Source organism: Capra hircus, chromosome 18 (genome assembly GCF_001704415.2).
Source record: "Capra hircus breed San Clemente chromosome 18, ASM170441v1, whole genome shotgun sequence".
Classification (NCBI taxonomy): domain Eukaryota; kingdom Metazoa; phylum Chordata; class Mammalia; order Artiodactyla; family Bovidae; genus Capra; species Capra hircus.
In genome coordinates this window covers 51,627,201-51,645,858 of record NC_030825.1, presented here as the reverse complement: position 1 = coordinate 51,645,858, position 18,658 = coordinate 51,627,201, and the positions used below count along the sequence as shown (strand labels likewise).

The following is an 18,658-nucleotide window of genomic DNA, read 5'->3' as shown; positions in this document are numbered from 1 at the left end:
AACTAGCAAAAGCTGTTATGGTTTAATTTCTTTCTGTATATCTTTGGAATCTGTGCTATTTTTGAGACATCTTAGAAGACGATATTATATATTATTGTTAAAGAAGCCTCATCATTGAAGGAAGTTAACAGTAGGGATTTGGATATCCTTATTAATCATAAATACTGACTCCTTCTGTCCAGCAGGAAGAAGCCAGAGAGGATTCCCTTGTTTCGCTGATCATGGACAAGGTCTTGGAAGTCCCAGAGCGGGTGGGGGCTGAATTTCTCACACAGAAGGTAACAAAATTTATCGAAGCTATTTTAACAACATGTGGAATGGAGCAAGCCCTGAAACCCTTTTACTGGTTGATCCCATACCCAATCAGAGGGATACTGACATTTGTACTACACAAGATTGCTTCGGTGGCATGCAACTGGAAGGTCGAGAAATTTTTAAAAAATAAGAGCATATATATATTTGAAAAGATGGGTAATCAACCAACAGAAGTGATTGTGGCTTGATTTCTATTTATATATGCATTTGGGAGCTATAGTATCTTTGTGAACTATGTTTGGGGTTTTTTGTGGGGGGAGGGGGGCTTTTCATTTCTTCCGCCTCTTTGAGAAACACAGGCCTTATTAGGTTACTGCTGGGCAGAGGTTACAAAAGGGCTTCTGGGCTTCCTCCCAGGCTGCAGTAGATACTCCCAGAGGAGTAGTGTGTTTCCTCTGCCCTCCCCCTCAAGGCTGAATGCAGATGGCCCCATGTAGCCGGAAGACCTCTCCCTGGAGGACTGGTTTTTCCCTGATGTCCTGGACTGGATGCTCTTCCGCAGCAGGTCACCCAGTCTGCCGGGGAAGGGCACCTGGCTGACCAGGAAGTTGCCCACTCTGTCTGGGGATCTGGTCAACAGAGGGGGTCTGCCAAATGAACCTTTAATGGGCATCTGTCCTGTGGGTGCCGACTTGGGAGTTTGGGGCGGGCTGATCCAGACCTGAGGGGAGGGCGAGGAACCATGGGGCCTTGAGAGGAGTCAGGGATGCGCGGGCCCGGGCAAGGGAGGGAATTGGGTGAGAACAGAGGGAAGGAGAAGCTCCAGGCCACCGAGGAGCCCTCAAAGGGTAAGGACCGTTCTGGGAGGGGAAGTGTGGACGGCGTGGGCCCCAACAAGCTCTGTGCTTCCCGAGGGGGGCCTGGAGGCTGGCAGTTCCAACAGCGGGAGAGGTCACTGAGGCCTCCTTTTGCCTCAAGGACTGAAACTGCACAAGCAGCCCCGCCCTCGCGCCCACTTTCCCTCCCCGCTTTCCCTGCCCTTCCTCAAGGGCAGTGACCTGCTCTTCATTCTCTGCCCGCTAAACTCGTCCCGCTTCCCGGCTTTCTAGGTCCTTCTGGGCTCTGCCTACCACAGTCTTCCTCATTCTTCCTCATCCTGTGCCCTCGTGTTCTAGATTCTTCTGCCCGCGCTCCCCGCCCCTCCCTTGGCTCTGGCTCCTCTCCAGCCTCCACTTGTGGCGACAGTTAGTTTCACTTCCCCACACATCTCAGCATCTTGGAAGCTCAGCGGAAGGACATTTGAAGCCCAGAGATGGACATTCCCTTTTTTCTTACATATACTAGTTTGCGGTATTTTGTTAGAGTCCTCATGTAGGTGATATCGTGTAGTATTTGCCACTGTTTTCTCCCACTTAATAGATTATGTTCACTCTTTTATTTTATCTAACCAGAAGTATCTAAAACGCACCAACTGAGAAATGAGAAAGGGGTGCAGATGAACTGATCTACAAAACAAATAAAATTATAGATGTAGAAAGCAATCCGATGGTTACCTGGGGTAAGGAGGGGAGGGATAAATTGGAAGACTGAGGTTGACATGTACACACTACTGTATATAAAATAGGTGAGGAATAACGGCCTTCTGTACAGCACAGGGAAGTCTACTCAGTGCCCTGTCATGACCGATATGGAAAAAGCATCTAGAAGCGTGGATATACGTATAACTGGCTCACTTAGCTGTATAACTGAAACTAACACAACGTTGTAAATGTTAGTAAAAGACCAGGACACCCAAACAGTGTCTAACAGGCTCTGTAATGGCGAAGCGCTCCCGGGCGGGGTTCCCAGACCCAAGCGAGGCAGGTCGAGGAAGTCCGCGCCCGGACCGTGTTGGGGGTGACTTTTATATGTTCGTTGCGAGGGATGGTCAGGCTAGAAGGACAGGGATTTGGATAGGTCGCGAGGCCGAGACGTCACAGGCTGACAGGTCCTTCTTCGTGGCTGGGGTGGGGCGGCTTTAGCTGGCGAAGTGTGCTGTCATCCGTCCCGGGGATCTGGGAGGCTCCTTCCGATAGGGACCTACCCCGCCGGCAGGAGGGGGAGGAGGGGCGGCCCATCATGGCCCCCGGGGTCCGGCCTTACAGTAAATCAACTATACCCCTAGAAAAAAAATTTTTTTAAGGAAGGAAAAGAAAAAAACTCTTAATGGAAACGAAAATGAAAGTCAGAGCACTATACATGTACCAGGTACATACCAGTGTCTGGTATATATTGTAATAATATGTATACTATTATACACCTTGGGAGCTTCCCTGGTGACACAGTAGTAAAGAATCCGCCTGCCAACACAGGAGATGCAAGAGATGCAGGTCGAATCTCTGGGTCACGAAGATCCCCTAGAGTAGGAAACGACAACCCACTCCAGTATTCTTCCCTGGAAAATTCCGTGGAACCTAATGGGCTATATAGTCTATGGGGTCACAGTCGGACGTGACTGAGCGCACACACACAGACGTATGTAACATAATGATATATATCATATTATGTAATATATAATATAATACATAGTAAATGTATATCATATTATGTAACATACATAATATAACATATAGTAGATACATGTATTACGTTTGTATGCAAAATATATATTTTCCGTGGGTTTCTCATAGATAAATTAATGATATATGGAACAAAACAAGCCCTGAAACCCTTGAACTGTTGAGTTGCCCAGTCCAAGGGATGCTGATATTTGTACTACACAAGACAGCAACCAGTTAAACGTGAATTGTTTATAAAACAATATCATATACGTCTTTACAAAGATGTTTAGTCGTCAACTAGCAGAAGCCGTTATGATTTAATTTCTTTTTATATATCTGTTCGGAATCTATGCTATCTTTGCGAAATCTTAGAAGACGACATCGTATATTATTGCTAAAGAAGCCGCGTCATTGAGGGAAGTTAACAGTAGAGATTTGGATATCCTTATTAATTATAAATACCGACTCCTCTGTCTAAGGGAGAGGACTGATTTAAAACTGGGCAGACATCACTAACATGATAACAGGTTTCAGGAGACACAGATTACCGGCTTGGCTTCCTGTGGTGGCCGCTAAACTGATTTCCTTCAACACTGGCAAACATTTGGAAATCGAACTTTTGCTGTTCTAAGCAAGACACCAACTGTGCCTTCCTGGCAATGCATAGACTTGACCCTGGACATAAAGGATTACCAAAGTGTCTTGTGGTCTTCTGCCTGGTTCTCTGCTGACCGAGACTCCAACGGGGCACAGAGCAGAGGAAGGGCCAGACGGTGACCGGGCAGGACCCTCGGACCCAGCCGAGTCTTCCACCTGCCTTTTGTCTGTAGAAAACCTTTCATCAAAGAATAAACTTGGGGATTTCCTTGGGGGTCCAGTGGGTGAAGACTCTGAACTTCCCCTGCAGGGAATGCAGTTTTGATCTTTGGCCGGGGAACAAGAATCCTACTTGCCGTGCGACGCAGCCAGAAAATAAAAAGTAAAAAGAATTTTTAAAGAGTAAATTGAATCAGAGAAGTGAGAAAATGCGGAAAGAAAAGGGAAACAGTCAAACAAGCCAAGATAATAATACTTCAGCCATTAGACAAAGTCAAGGACCTTTATTTAGTTCTTCCTCAAGGCCTATAGATATTGTTCTCTGCCTTATATGTGAACTTTTTAGCAGATAGTCAAACCCCTACCAGGTGGAGGAAGTTAACTGTATGTTGCCCACAAGCAAGTCAACCCCAGACCACTTGGATCCAGAAGGTTGATGACGCTGCCTCTTCATTACCTCACCACTGACCACGGCTTGGTAAACACTGTGAGACACCTCACTACCACCACCAGGCCGGGACACACGGTCTTAAGGTATTGCCTGCTGTGGCCCTCTTTGCCTGGCCAAACAGTAAAGCTAATTTGTTTCTACTTCACCCAACTCTTCCTTAAAGGTTTCATCCCGCACCACTGTACAGAGGCCGGATTTGGGCGACAAATTGGGCGTTCAGTGTGCGGTTGACTTAGGGGCAGCCCCACGGGGGTCCCCTGGCTTGATCCGACTCTCCAAGGTCATTCCTCCAAGCCAGGCTCTTTTGAGAAGGCAGAGGGTTGGAAGATTCCTTCAGAGGCCAGGTTGCCTGGGACTCTTGTCAAGAAGGCTGAGCTCCAGTCATACGAGGTACTGCATCCAGGCAGTGGGGGCTCTGAGTCAGAAGTGGAGGGCGAAGGAGGACCACCCTAGAAGCTGGGGAGGCCACCTTCGCCTTAAAGAAGTTTCTTTCTCCAGCCTATGCCAGCCTGAATTTTTCTGCTCCAAAGAATTATTTGGAGGAAGGAGAAAGCATCGGGGACGTGGAGACACCTTGGCCAGCATCTGGGTAAGTCCCCAGGTGAATATTCTGAGGCTCCTTTGAAACAGGAGGGGAAAGGGCAGGGCACAACCTTTGACATATCCCGAGGGCACAACAGAAACTAATTACAATCAAATGGGTCCAAGATGGCCGACAAGTCAACTTGACGAGAACTTGATCCTTGGTATAAACTCACTGTATCACATCAGCAAGCTAAATGGCACGTCCAAGGTGCCAGGACAGTTCCGAGGTCAAACATCAAAGACCAAAAAGTGGGCCGTGGTCCAACTCCTGGAATTCCCCTCCCCTTCCTCAAAACTCTTGGGATAATCCTCCCACTTCTGAGTCTGTGAAATTAGCCAGCCCATGAAAACTAAGCACACCACGTTTCCAGGCCGTGGCACTCGCCCTCTGTAATGGCTCACACTCTGTCTGTGGGGAGTGTTTCTCTATGAATAAATCCACGTCTTACCCATCGCTTTGTCTCTCACTGGATTCTTTCTGTGATGAGACATCAAGAACCTGAGCTTTCTTATGTCTTGAAACCAGGTCTGTGATCTCAGCTGGAAGACCATGGGTTTTGGCTGGGTTCGAGGTTCGAGTTCCAGCGCATGGGTTCAAGTCCCAACCTGCGGTAAGCAGCTTCACCTTCCACATGCTCATCTGAGGAACTTTCGATTCCATCTGGGGAACATTCAGCTTCCATCTGGGTATTTCATTTTGGAAATTCCACCTGTAAGATACCACTTGGATAAAAATCACAGGCTGAGCAGGAATTGGAAGCAGCCACTCTGAGCTTTATGCTTTCTGTTTTTCTCCCCCTGCTATAGGCTTTCATTAGCTGGTGAGGTCTGGTTTGCATTTGGTTTACTCATTTCTGATCAAAATTGGAAAGTGCTTCTTTGATTCCATCACACAGCCTCATAAGAAAAATTTTGGCTGACTGGTCGACCTGTAGGTAAGGAAAAGATATTTTAACGTCGAGTGGTCACGATATTCTTTAGATGCTGGAGAGAACTGATTGGGATGAAACTCTTGAAATTCCAAAACTGGCTCTTTTTGCATGTGCAGTTAGAGAAAGCTGGCTTGAGAAAATACCTATACATATATATATATATATATATATATATATATATTTTTTTTTTTTTTTTTTCAAAAACACTGACCCTGAGAGAACAGAAACATTCTAATATTCTTAGGAGAAACTTGAAGTTAAGCTTTGTCATGTCCTTGAAGTGTTATGGAAAACAGAAACTGAAACTGCCTACCCTGGCCAGGCACCATAGTAACTCTTTGCCTATGTACTTCAAAACAGGAAGTCCTGGTCAGAAATGTGGAAGTAACAAGCTACTATGAACTGGACGAATTCAGGAAAGTCCAGAAGGAGAGACACCGGTTCATATGTCCTACCAGCCTCCCAGAATCCTCCTCACTGGAATCCATCTTGGCTGAGCGATGTTTGCACCACCAGTAAGGACCCTAAGTCAGAATGATTGGCCAGAGACAACCCAGAAACTTATCCTATTACCATAAAACTCGAGAACTCGAGCCACGTGGCAGAACAGTTCTCCTGGGTTCCGTTTCCCCGCTGCTCTGCCCCTGGGCACCCCTTCCCAAGAAGGACTCTTGCTTTCTCAGCATGTGCGTCTCCTCACACAATTCATTTCTGAAGGTTAGACATGAGCCCACTCTCTGGCCCTGGGAGGGGTCCCTTTCCTGCATCAAATGTCAACTCTTGTGGGACCTCTTCTTCACTACAGCTGACATCCTAACCACTTGGGGCTACTCGGTGACCAGCTCGCCCACCAGTGAACCAGATCCAAGGGCCATAACTGGAACCTTTTGTCCCTGATCTCCTCCTGACGCAGACAACTGGCCAGAGTGCCCTGACCAGGTAAGGAAAAAGAAAATGACTTCTTTCCCTTCCCTCTTTCTTTCCCCTTCCCTCTTTCTTTCCTCTTTTCAACCTCTCCTGTCCTACCCTTTTCTCCTTCTGTCCTGGTCCTGGATGCAGGAGTCGGTTTGAAGGGCCTCACTTGATCTGAATGTGGGAGCCTGGTCACCTCCGGTGGGCAGAGAACTTGCCCCGTCCTCCCTTCCTAGAAGCCGAGGGAAAAGCCCTGTAACCCCTGGGCATTCGCAGGTGTCAAGAAACATCTGTAAGGCCACCCCTTTTGTCTCCCCTTCTTCCCTTCTTTCAACCTGGCCTCCTTTCCTCCCTTGGAACTCTTTGAAGGCCTGAGATATTTCCATTTCCTCTGTTAGCACTAAGATCTGAAGTTCTGTGTCTCAGTAGGAGGTTTTCTGAGGGACTTCAACCTTGTGTTTAAGGGAGGGTCTGATTAGGACGGCTGGGCCTGTGTGTGTTTTATACTTTGTGATTTGTGATGGCCATTCTGCCTTGTGAACTGGGATAACATTGTGTGGTCACTGTATTGTCTAGATTCCAGAGAATGTTGATTTAGGCAAAACTCTTAAAAAACTCATTTCAAAACTGGTTCTTTTTGCATATACAGTTAGTAAAAGCAAACTTAATCAAACATCTTTTGAGAATTCTGACTCGGAGGGAACAAGTCCTACTTAGAGAACTTGATTTTCCCTCCCTGTGCCTTGAGACTAGGGCTCTCAGAAACACTTACTTAGACCAGACCATCTCTGATTCCTGAGACAGAGAAAAATAGGAAGAAGCCTTTAAAATTTTTACCTATTCCAACAGGTATTTATAAACTAGTGAATTTTATGATACCTGATTTTCATGACTGAGTTTAGAAAATGAAGCTAGATCTCCCATTCTGTCTGTCTGGATATATGTATGTCTCAGTATGTGTCTTTTTCTTTGGATAATATTGCAGAGGTTAATTCATAAAGGAGCTAAATTTAATTGGCTTAAAGAAAAGTAAGTGCTTACTAATCAAACAATTCTAAATACAAGAGAAATTGAAGTGAAAGTCGCTCAGACGTGTTCAACTCTTGGTGACCCCATGGACCATACAGTCCGTGGGATTCTCCAGACCAGAATACTGGAGTGGGTAGCCGGTCCTTCTCCATGGCATCTTCCCAACCCAGGGATCGAACCCAGGTCTCCCACACTGCAGGCAGATTCTTTACCAGCTGAGCCACTAGGAAATTAAGCTAAATGAATTTCAAGTTCATGTGAACTAGGAAATATTTTGTATTAAACTAATACATGGTATTAATGTGTATTAGTTGATCTAATTAGTATAGACATGTCTTCAGAGTCATCAATGTGACGTGTAATATTTCTGTTCTGCTTAGGGCTTCCCTGTGGCTCAGACGGTAAAGCATCTGCCCACAATGTGGGAGACCCGGGTTCAATTCCTGAGTCAGGAGGAGCCCCTGGAGAAGAAAATGGTAATCCACTCCAGCACGCTTGCCTGGAAAATCCCATAGACGGAGGAGCCTGATAGGCTACAGTCCACGGGGTCGCAAAGAGTCGGACACGACTGAGCGACTTCACTTCACTAGGTTTACTAGAGATCAAATAAGATCTTATTCTATCTGTTACAAAATTTTCAGCAAGAAAAGTAACTCAGTGTGGAAAAAACTTTTTAAGGAAAGTAAGCTCTGTGTTTTCTGTAAGAGAAGGTGTGAGAAATGAAGTAGTACTGAAAAGAGTTAGGCATGGTCAGGATTTTCTAAGATTGAAATGAATTGAGTGGGTAGATGGATTTTGTTAGAAATGGGCTAGAACAAGACTGGATTTGTTCTATCCTTCCAAAGTATTCTTGAAATGCTGCTTTTGACAACAGACTGTGTGTTTCTTTGCCTTTAAATGATTTGCATTTGCTTTCGAGATCTCTTGTTACTTTGCTTGAGGAATCAATATTGTCTCACAGTGACAGAAGATCTTACTTAACCAAGTATTTCCAAACATTTTGACAAGTTCTCCAAATATCAAGTTTTAATTAAAGTTCTTTTGATTTCCAGCTAACCTTGAGATACTTGAGAGCTTCCCCGAGGTATCTTAAAGAAAAATATTTAGGAGTCAACCCTGAATATTCACTGGAAGGATTGGTTGCTGAAGCTGAAGCTCCAGTACTTTGGCCACCTGATTCCAAGAGCCGACTCATTGGAAAAGACTCTGATGCTGGGAAACATTGAAGGCGAAAGGAGAAAGGGGCAGCAGAGGATGACATGGTTCGAGAGCATCACTGACTCAATGGACGTGAATTTGAACAGACTGGGAGAAAGTGGAAGACAGAGGAGCCTGGTGTGCTACAGTCCATGGGGTTGCAGAGTCAGACACAACTTAGTGACTGAAAAACAACAAATTTGGTATGTTAAGTTAAATGTAATCATTTGTAATTCTGGTTACTGTAACCAAGTTTCTTTATTGATTACACTGTAATCAGATGTTTTCCCATTCCTCTGAAGTATCTATAGATACTTTTGTACCCTGGTGCTATCAAGGGTATTTTGTACCCTGAATGCTTCCTCATCAAGGAGATTCATAGAAAGACTGTGGAAGCAGTTACAATAGTTGCACAGGCTGGATGGTGACTGGGCAGGGATTCTGGCCCATGCAGATAAAAACAAGGAGCTGTCCTGCCCCTGGGGCCCCTAGATCAGGAATCCAGAGATTTTCACTCCCTGACAGGCAGGGTCGATGTCCCTACTCAGCCTTGAAGCAGTTACAGAAGATGGACCATCGCCCCTCTGCTTCACAAAAGAGTGTGGGAATAACATCTCTGAGGGAGGAATGAAATAGGAGGAAAGGGAGCAGAACACAACCTTTAAAAGAATGACGTAGCCATAGGATATGATGAAACCTGGTTAGAACTGTGGGGCCCAGGTCGAGATCTAGGAGATCCTGGCTGAGGGCCTGTCCAAACAGGTGGGGGCTCTCTCTGAACCCCTGAGGTAATACTGTCCAAGTCATCTGTTGGTGTTTTTCTCTTGGGACCTCCCACTCAAAGGCAAAAAGATATTGGGATTCTTTAGCCAGTGGTATGCAAAAAATTGCATCTTTGAGATCCAAGACTGTAAACCACTTGGCACTGGGTGGGATTTCTCCCAAGATTACATAGGGATTGGGTACTGTGGGATGGAGGGGGACTACAGCTTCATTTGTGATCTGGAGATCTTGAACCATTCCCCAGGCTCCATCCTTTTTCTTTACTGAGAGGATTGGGGTGTTACCTGGCCAACTGTTGGGGACCAATAGCCCACAAGCAAGGAATTTATTTATTAAAGGCGGTAGTCCCTCCCGAGCCTCTCTTTTGAAGGGATATTGTTTCTTGTCAGGAAACTGAGTGGGATCTCAGAGGACAGTGATGACCGGTTCAGCTTGGTGGGCTCGTCCAGGAGCCCCCTGGTCCCACACCTGGGGGTTAATTTTGCCTTCCCATAGTTTTTGGTCCCTCTCGATTGGAGGTGTAATGGGTTCTTCAGTAGTAACCAGGAGCTGTAGGGCTCTGAAAAGCTTCCCATCACAAGGGTGGTCCCCAGTTTAGTGAGTATGTCTCTTCCCATTAAGGGAGTAGGACACTCAGGGACCACCAGAAACTGGTGGGAAAATATTGTCCATCCCAGCAACAAAGGAGTGCTCGGGTGAATCTTTTAGTAGTTGCTTTTCCTGTAGCACCCCAAATGGTACAGGTTTGGGAGGAGAAGGGTCCGGAGTAGGAGATCAAGACAGAGTAGGTAGCCCCTGTGTCAACCAAGAAATTCTCGGACCTACCTGCCACATCCAGTTGCACCCTGGGCTCCAGCCTCCGTGATGGTTATCTGTGACAGGCGGGCTGGCTGGAGCGGGCTGCTTCAGTCCTCTTGAACCATCTTGAGGGCAGGCTTGGCGCTTGACCTTGAGGCTCTTGGGTCCTGAGGGCAGAGTGCCGCCCAGTGTCCCAGTTGATGGCATTTGTGGCAGCCGTTTTAGGAGACTTGTCACGGTTTGGACACTCTTTGGCCCAGTGAAAGGCTAAAAGAGGCCCTCCAAAAGTTTACTAGAAAGGTCCTTCAGAAAAACAGGCCTCCAAACAACTATGAAACAAGTGGTCTCCTCTTGTCCCACTTGCCCCTGAAACAACCCCCAAGGAGCTCGAAGACCCCAGCTGGCCCAGCCTGTCCAAGGACGTGGGGCCTACCCAGAAGACTGGCAGATGGACTTCACCCCGATGCCACTATATAATAGTATAATAGTATATAATAAATACCTATTAGTCATGAGAGATACATTCACAGGATGGACTGAAGGCTTTCCCACCCGGACTGAGAAGGCTGAGGAGGCAGTAAAAAAAGAACTGTTCCATGAAATCATTCCAAGATTTGGTCTGCCCAGGGCATTACAAAGTGACAATGGGACATCATTTACTTCTAAGGCCACCCAAGGGGTCTCTAAAGCATTGGGCATTACTGATATGTCCATGTGCCTGGAGGCCTCAATCTTCAGGAAAAGTAGAAAGAGCCAATCAATTCTTAAAATCAGAGATAAAAAAGATAACCCAGGAGACCTCCCTGGGATGGAAGGAGGCTTTACCAATAGCTCTCCTCCACACCTGTATTGCCCCTAAGAAACAGGTTAGTCATAGTCCTTATGAGATGCTATACGGGAGACCTTTTGTTTCTGTCCATGACCTCTTCCTAGATCCAGAGGTTCAGACCCTCCAGTCTAACACCTTGGCCACTGGGCAATTCCAACAAGATATACGCTTGTGGGGTATGAACCAGGACCCAAAAGATTCTAAGGAGTCACCACTATATGCTCCAGGGACCCAGGTCCTAGTCAAAGCCTGGAAAGATGGGTCCCAAAAAGCTCAACTCCAGCCCACATGGAAGGGCCCCTACCCTGTAATACTTTCTACCCCCACAGCAGTCAAGGTGCCAGGACATGACTCCTGGACTCACTATTCACAAGTCAAGCCATGGGAGAAAACAGAAGAAGACACTCAATACACCTGTGAGCCCCTGGGAGATCTCAGATACCTATTCAGAACTACAAATGAGTGCCATTCCAATGAACACACCCAAAATCTGGTTTCTGAGGATAAGATTTCTCAGGATAGCTCTAAAGAGCCAACACAGCTTGGTGGAGACTGTACTCCAAAACAGACAGGGGATAGATCTTCTGATCCCTGAACAAGGAGGGACTTGAGCCATCCTGGCGAAGTGAATTTGAAATTGGCTAATGCCCCTACTAGTCCTTGTCATGCCATATTGATGATGCTTATGATTGTTCCATGTACTGTCAATTATCTAACCTGTTTTGTCTCTTCCCAGGTCAACAAGCTACAACATGCAGTGCCAGTTCAACAAAGATGTAAAACTACAGCCGACCACGGAAAATACCAGTCACCCTTAGATGGACACCGCTATAAGGACTCTGAGGCTTGAGACTAGCAAGAGGGGGAGCCCCAATACCCCTCGCCGTCCCAGTTCAGCAGGAAGTAGCCAGAAAGACCTCGACGCCCCTAATCCCAAAGAATTGGGCCTCCCATCTCTTGAGGGGTAATGTTAGGTAGTTAGAATAGGGAAAAGGAGTCCGGAATGGCGGTGGCTAAAAGATAAGGAACAGAAAAGCCCGCGAAAATAGAACACAAGAAGGTCTGAGGACCGGAGTGAGGACCTCAGGTAAAACAAACAACACTCCTGACTGGCCCAATTTACATAGGACAGGCCCAGGAAAAAACATATACAAAGAGGAGCCAAAGCTAGCTCGCTCTCTCTCTCTCACCCGCGTGCTGGGGCGCTCATCGCTTCGTGTCTTTGGATCAAAGACACGTGCCCTCACGCCTCGAAGATGGATTTTCCTGCCATCTTCTAAATAAAATAGAGCTGTAACACTGATTTGTCTAAGAGCTATAACACGGTGCGTTTGAGGTCTGAGAGCTGTAACACGGTCTGTCCAAGACCCAATAGCCGTGACACGCCCAGGGGGCTTTCATGTCCGTCACTCCAAATCTTTGTTGTGACGAGGCAGAACCGATGAGCATACACTCGCCTGATAGACCCAACTAAAGCCAAGATGCAGAGTCAAATTCCGCTAGACCCTGAGCCTCAGTATATGCTCACTGTAACATATCAGCAAGCTAAGTGACCATCCACCACCACTGGCAAAGTGAATAACCATTGTTTCACACTGATCTATGATTCTACCTGATTTAGTGTTTCAACCCCTTTTGATATTTTCAACAAAACTTCCTAAATCAAATTCTAATGAAGTCTTCTTGACCCCTAGCTAACTCTGGGATGTTTCAAAGGGCCCCTGAAACAGGACAAAGAGAGATATTAAGCTAATTAGGTTCATTTGGTAGGTTAAATTACACGGGCAATATTATCAAATGAGTAATATGTTGAGGTCCTTTTGAAGAATCTAAGCTACTCCATTTTGTTAGCAGAAAAACTCCATTTTGTAAGGTTCCGGGAAAAGAGCCTTTGGAAAGCCCGTGACCTCACCCCACCACCCACGAGCCAATTGGACCCCAGACCAGAATCTCCTGACTTAACGTTCAGGAACTCGTGGCCTACTTAGGTAATAGGGACCAATCAAAAACCAACACACAATCCTTTGAAAGAAAGTGACCAATCAGACGTCCCCCTACCTAGAAATTCTTTTTTTTCCATGAACACTGCCTATATAAGCAATGTAACACAAAACCCAGGGCTCCTCCCTATAGCCGCTGTGTCGGTATCCGGTGGGAGACCCAGCTTGAGCTTGGTAATAAAAACTCTCTTGTTTTTGCATGGGATATCGGCTCCCTGGTGGTCATTGGGAGATTTCGCGACTTGGGCATAACACTCTAAAGGACTGGAACCTGGTGGTCCGGAGTTGACGATAAGAAAGTAAAAGAGAGAAAGAGGCTGATATTCCTTGGTTTATGCAGAAAACCAATAAAGTGCTTTGACTCAGGGCTTGCGTCGCTCACAAAGGCACCTGGCGCCCTCTCGAGGGGGGTGAAGGCACAGGGTGCCTTCCTGAGAGGGTCTTAGAAGAGGGCAGGAGTGTGAGCACGAAGGGTCTCTGCGCTCCAAAGAGTTAGCCTGAGAGAGAGAGAGAGAGAGAGAGAGAGAGAGAGAGAGAGAAAGACACGGGGACCAAAGCTCTGATGGAGCAAAGTGCTTTATTCAACATTGTGTGGGTGTTTATACTGTCTTACAAGATAGCTATTTTCAGCAGAGATAAAAACTTACAGGTTATCAAGGAAACATGAGGTCATCCATATGAAAGAGAGAGGGTTGTAAATAATCACTTTTACCGTATGGTTCATAAAATGGAAGAGGGTCATAAATAGTTACTTATCACAGCATGGAAAAACAAAAGAAGGAAATGCATGCATTCCTAAGGCCCAGGAGTAGTTTGCTACTCCACTTAATTCCTGAATATTCAGGAATTAATCAGGGACAGAGGATTCATGACAGATCCAAAACAGCACACAGGAAGCCTCCCCTTAAATGCTTCCTGACAATTCCCCCTATTTTATTATATTTGTAAAATGAAATTTGGTTTGTTCCCAGTTGTAGGCACTATGATTAAAATGAACAGGAGTAACACAAAATTGAAGTAATCTGGAAGCAAGTCCAGCCATGGGACTTTCTCCCCAAGGTCGTTGGAGATTTCCTGGTAACCACAAATTACGTCGAGATCCAGTCTATGGCTGTTCTTATTGGGCAAGAAGTCCTGTGGGAGAAAGAGGAGAGGGGAGTATAAGCAATTCTAGAGGTAAATCCAGTTTGATGCGAGTAGGAAATTGTTTTGTGATTTATTTTGCACCAAATAGAGTTCCTCTCATGCCTCTTGAGAAAGTGAACAAGGGCTATTTAAATCAGGATCTCCTTTTGAAGTATTAAATAGGTTATTCAGTTGATAATTAGCAATGCCTAAAGAAGGTCTGGAGAAGGCAATGGCACCCCACTCCAGTGCTCTTGCCTGGAAAACCTCATGGACGGAGGAGCCTGGTAGGCTGCGGTCCATGGGGTCGCTAAGAGTTGGACACGACTGAGCGACTTCACTTTCACTTTTCACTTTCATGCATTGGAGAAGGAAATAGCAACCCACTCCAGTGTTCTTGCCTGGAGAATCCCAGGGACGGTGGAGCCTGATGGGCTGCCGTCTATGGGGTCGCACAGAGTCGGACACGACTGAGCGACTGAACTGAACTGAACTGAAGGAAGGTCTAATCCAATTTATATCACCTAAGAGCTTTTGAAAATCATTTAAGGTTGATAATTTATCAGTACGGATCTGAGTTAGTTGGGGAGTAGTACATTGTTTATTAACAACAAACCCCAAGTAATGGTAAGGTGTAGAGGTTTGAATTTTTTCAGGGGCAATGATTAATCCAGAGTTTTTAAAGCATAGTTGAGCTATATCAAACATGTGTTGAGTTTCTAAGATAGATGGAGCCGAAAACAATATATCATCCATATAGTGAATAACAAGAAAGTTAGGAAATTGCTTTCTCACAGGCTCAAGGGCTTTGGCTACGTAGTACTGACCCACGGTGGGAGAATTCATCATCCCCTGTGGCAGTACAGTCCATTGGTACCGCTTATGAGGTCCGATATGATTAGGGTAAGGGAGAGAGAAAGCAAATCTCTCTCGGTCTAAAGGGTGTAAAGGTGTATTAAAAAAGCAATCTTGTAAATCAATAATAATAATATGCCAACTTTGAGGAATAGTGGTAGCTGATGGGATTCCTGGTTGTAATGCACCCATAGGTTTCATAGATGCATTAACTTTTCTAAGGTCTGTTAGGAGACGCCATTTGTTAGATTTCTTTTTTTATACCAAAAATAGGAGAGTTCCAAGGAGAACAAGATTCCTCAATATGCTTTAATTCTAGTTGTGTATCTATAAGTTTCTTAGCTGCCTATTATTTCTCTTTCCTGAGGGGCCACTGCTCTATCCAAATAGGCTCGTCATTCTTCTGAGTTGTTTTAATAATTGTATTGTTTGTTAAATGAGCAGTGGCCCCTCGGAAAAATGTGGAATGTATATCTGAGTTTGCCATTGCATAAGTAAATGTCTTTCTATTAGATAAAGGGGTGCATCTATCATATAAGGTTTTAATGTTGCAGGTTGTCCTTCTGGTCCCTAACATGGATAAATTTGAGTACTCTGATAAACCTCTTGTACTTTGGTTTGAGAAATCCCTGCAATTTGGCAAGAAATTTTTTGTACAAGCCAGGATTGGGGGCCATAAATGTTTGGAAATAAGAGTAATATCAGATCCAGTGTCGAGGAGACCAGAAAGTCTTTTACCTTTAGTTTTGATATTTATAGTCGGTTGGGCAAATTCGGGTACTAATGATGTCCAAAAGGACTGTTTTCGATCTGTACTGCCGAATCCGCTCGTCCGTACATCATTAGAGGAGTTAATAGAAATGTACGGTAAAAGGAGTAATTGAGCAATTTATCCCCCCTTTGAATTGCCATAAAACCTGAGATGACATCATCATTTGAGTTTCTCCTTTACAATCTGAATCAATTACTCCAGGGTGAACAGTAATTCCTTTAGGAGTCAAACTAGATCGGCCAAGTAACAGACCAAAGGTTTGTTGGGGGCAGGGGTCCAAAAAGTCTGGTAGGTATTCTAGAGGGGACTGCCTGGGGGTAAAGGAGAAAGGCATTTCGGGCTGGTATATCGACTGCAGTGCGGCCAGCTGTTGAGGGTTTGAGGGAAAAGATGGAATTTGCCCCTGGTTTTTGTTGAAAGGGACCTGGAGGGTCCCCTGCTTGGAGTTCCCCCGGAATAGGTTTCCCTTCAGTGTCAAATTTGGATTTACAATCTTTGGCCCAATGCATTCCTCTATGGCAGCGAGGGCAGATTTTTGGAGGTTTTTAACTTTCTTAAGGCAGTCCCTTTTAAAATGGTTCTTATCTCCACATGTAAAGCATCCTTCATTTCCCTTTCTTAAGGCAGCAACCATTGGTTTAGCTAGCATTTGCACCTTTTGAGTTTCTGATCCTAGATTGTGATAAGCCTTCAAATAATCAATAATAGTCCCTGTCTCATGAATTGGAGCTATAGCTTTTTGACATTCCTGATTTGCATTTTCATAAGCAAGCGATTTCTCTAGTTGCCTTTTGGCTTCTTCTCCAATTACAGTATGTGAAATAGCAGTTTCTTTAGAGATACCAAGGGAACATTTCATGCAAAGATGGGCTCGAAATGGTCTGGACCTAACAGAAGCAGAAGATATTAAGAAGAGGTGGCAAGAATACACGGAAGAACTGTACAAAAAAGATCTTCATGACCCAGATAATCATGATGATGTGATCCCTAATCTAGAGCCAGACATCTTGGAATGTGAAGTCAAGTGGGCCTTAGAAAGCATCACTACGAACAAAGCTAGTGGAGGTGATGGAATTCCAGATGAGCTGTTTCAAATCCTGAAAGATGATGCTATGAAAGTGCTGCACTCAATATGCCAGCAAGTTTGGAAGACTCAGCAGTGGCCACAGGACTGGAAAAGGTCAGTTTCCATTCCAATTCCAAAGAAAGGCAATGCCAAAGAATGCTCAAACTACTGCACAATTGCACTCATCTCACATGCTAGTAAAGTAATGCTCAAAATTCTCCAAGCCAGACTTCAGCAATACGTGAACCGTGAACTCCCTGATGTTCAAGCTGGTTTTAGAAAAGGCAGAGGACTCAGAGATCAAATTGGCAACATCTGCTGGATCATGGAAAAAGCAAGAGAGTTCCAGAAAAACATCTATTTCTGCTTTATTGACTATGCCAAAGCCTTTGACTGTGTGGATCACAATAAACTGTGGCAAATTCTGAAAGAGATGGGAATAGCAGACCACCTAACCTGCCTCTTGAGAAATCTGTATGCAGGTCAGGAAGCAACAGTTAGAACTGGACATGGAACAACAGACTGGTTCCAAATAGGAAAAGGAGTCCGTCAAGGCTGTATATTGTCACCCTGCTTATTTAACTTCTATGCAGAGTACATCATGAGAAACCCTGGACTGGAAGAAACACAAGCTGGAATCAAGATTGCCGGGAGAAATATCAATAACCTCAGATATGCAGATGACACCACCCTTATGGCAGAAAGTGAAGAGGAACTAAAAAGCCTCTTGATGAAAGTGAAAGAGGAGAGTGAAAAAGTTGGCTTAAAGCTCCACATTCAGAAAACGAAGATCATGGCATCTGGTCCCATCGCTTCATGGGAAATAGATGGGGAAACAGTAGAGACAGTGTCAGACTTTGTTTTCCGGGGCTCCAAAATCACTGCAGATGGTGACTGCAGCCATGAAATTAAAAGACGCTTACTCCTTGGAAGAAAAGTTATGACCAACCTAGATAGTATATTCAAAAGCAGAGACATTACTTTGCCGACTAAGGTCCATTTAGTCAAGGCTATGGTTTTTCCAGTGGTCATGTATGGATGTGAGAGTTGGACTGTGAAGAAGGCTGAGCGCCAAAGAATTGAGTGTTTGAACTGTGGTGTTGGAGAAGACTCTTGAGAGTCCCTTGGACTGCAAGGAGATCCAACCAGTCCATTCTGAAGGAGATCAACCCTGGGATTTCTTTGGAAGGAAGGATGCTAAAGCTGAAGCTCCAGTACTTTGGCCACCTCATATGAAGAGTTGACTCATTGGAAAAGACTCTGATGCTGGGAGAGATTGGGGGCAGGAGGAGAAGGGGACGACCAAGAATGAGATGGCCGGATGGCATCATGGACTCGACGGATGTGAGTCTGAGTCAACTCCAGGAGTTGATGATGGACAGGGAGGCCTGGCGTGCTGCAATTCATGGGGTTGCAAAGAGTCGGACACGACTGAGCGACTGAACTGAACTGAACTGAATCTAGCCAAAAAAGCAGCACATGTTTCATTGGGTCCCTGTCATATTTTAGTATAGCTACCTGTAGGCTCCCCTTGAGGAGTAATTCGATCCCAAGCTTCAAGGGCCACTGTTTTTAATTGTTCATGTAACAAGGGAAGGCACTGTATTTGAGCTTCTATAGCATCAAATTGTCCTGTACCAGTTAGCATTTCAAAAGTAGTTTGATTTGGGGGAGCACCAGCTCAAGCATTTCTGCTAGCATCATCTCTGGCTA

The 18,658-nt window shown here is 45.3% G+C and overlaps 1 long non-coding RNA gene and 1 pseudogene across 1 annotated transcript; both read left to right on the top strand.

Annotated features, from left to right (window-relative positions):
• The window catches only part of LOC102178350, a 58,648-nt pseudogene continuing 40,209 nt past the window's right edge, over positions 220-18,658 (top strand).
• On the top strand, positions 6,101-13,342 carry LOC108637984. The gene is made up of 4 exons (XR_001919495.1): positions 6,101-6,296; positions 6,385-6,518; positions 8,573-8,920; positions 11,864-13,342. It is a non-coding gene; the product is annotated as an uncharacterized LOC108637984 (long non-coding RNA).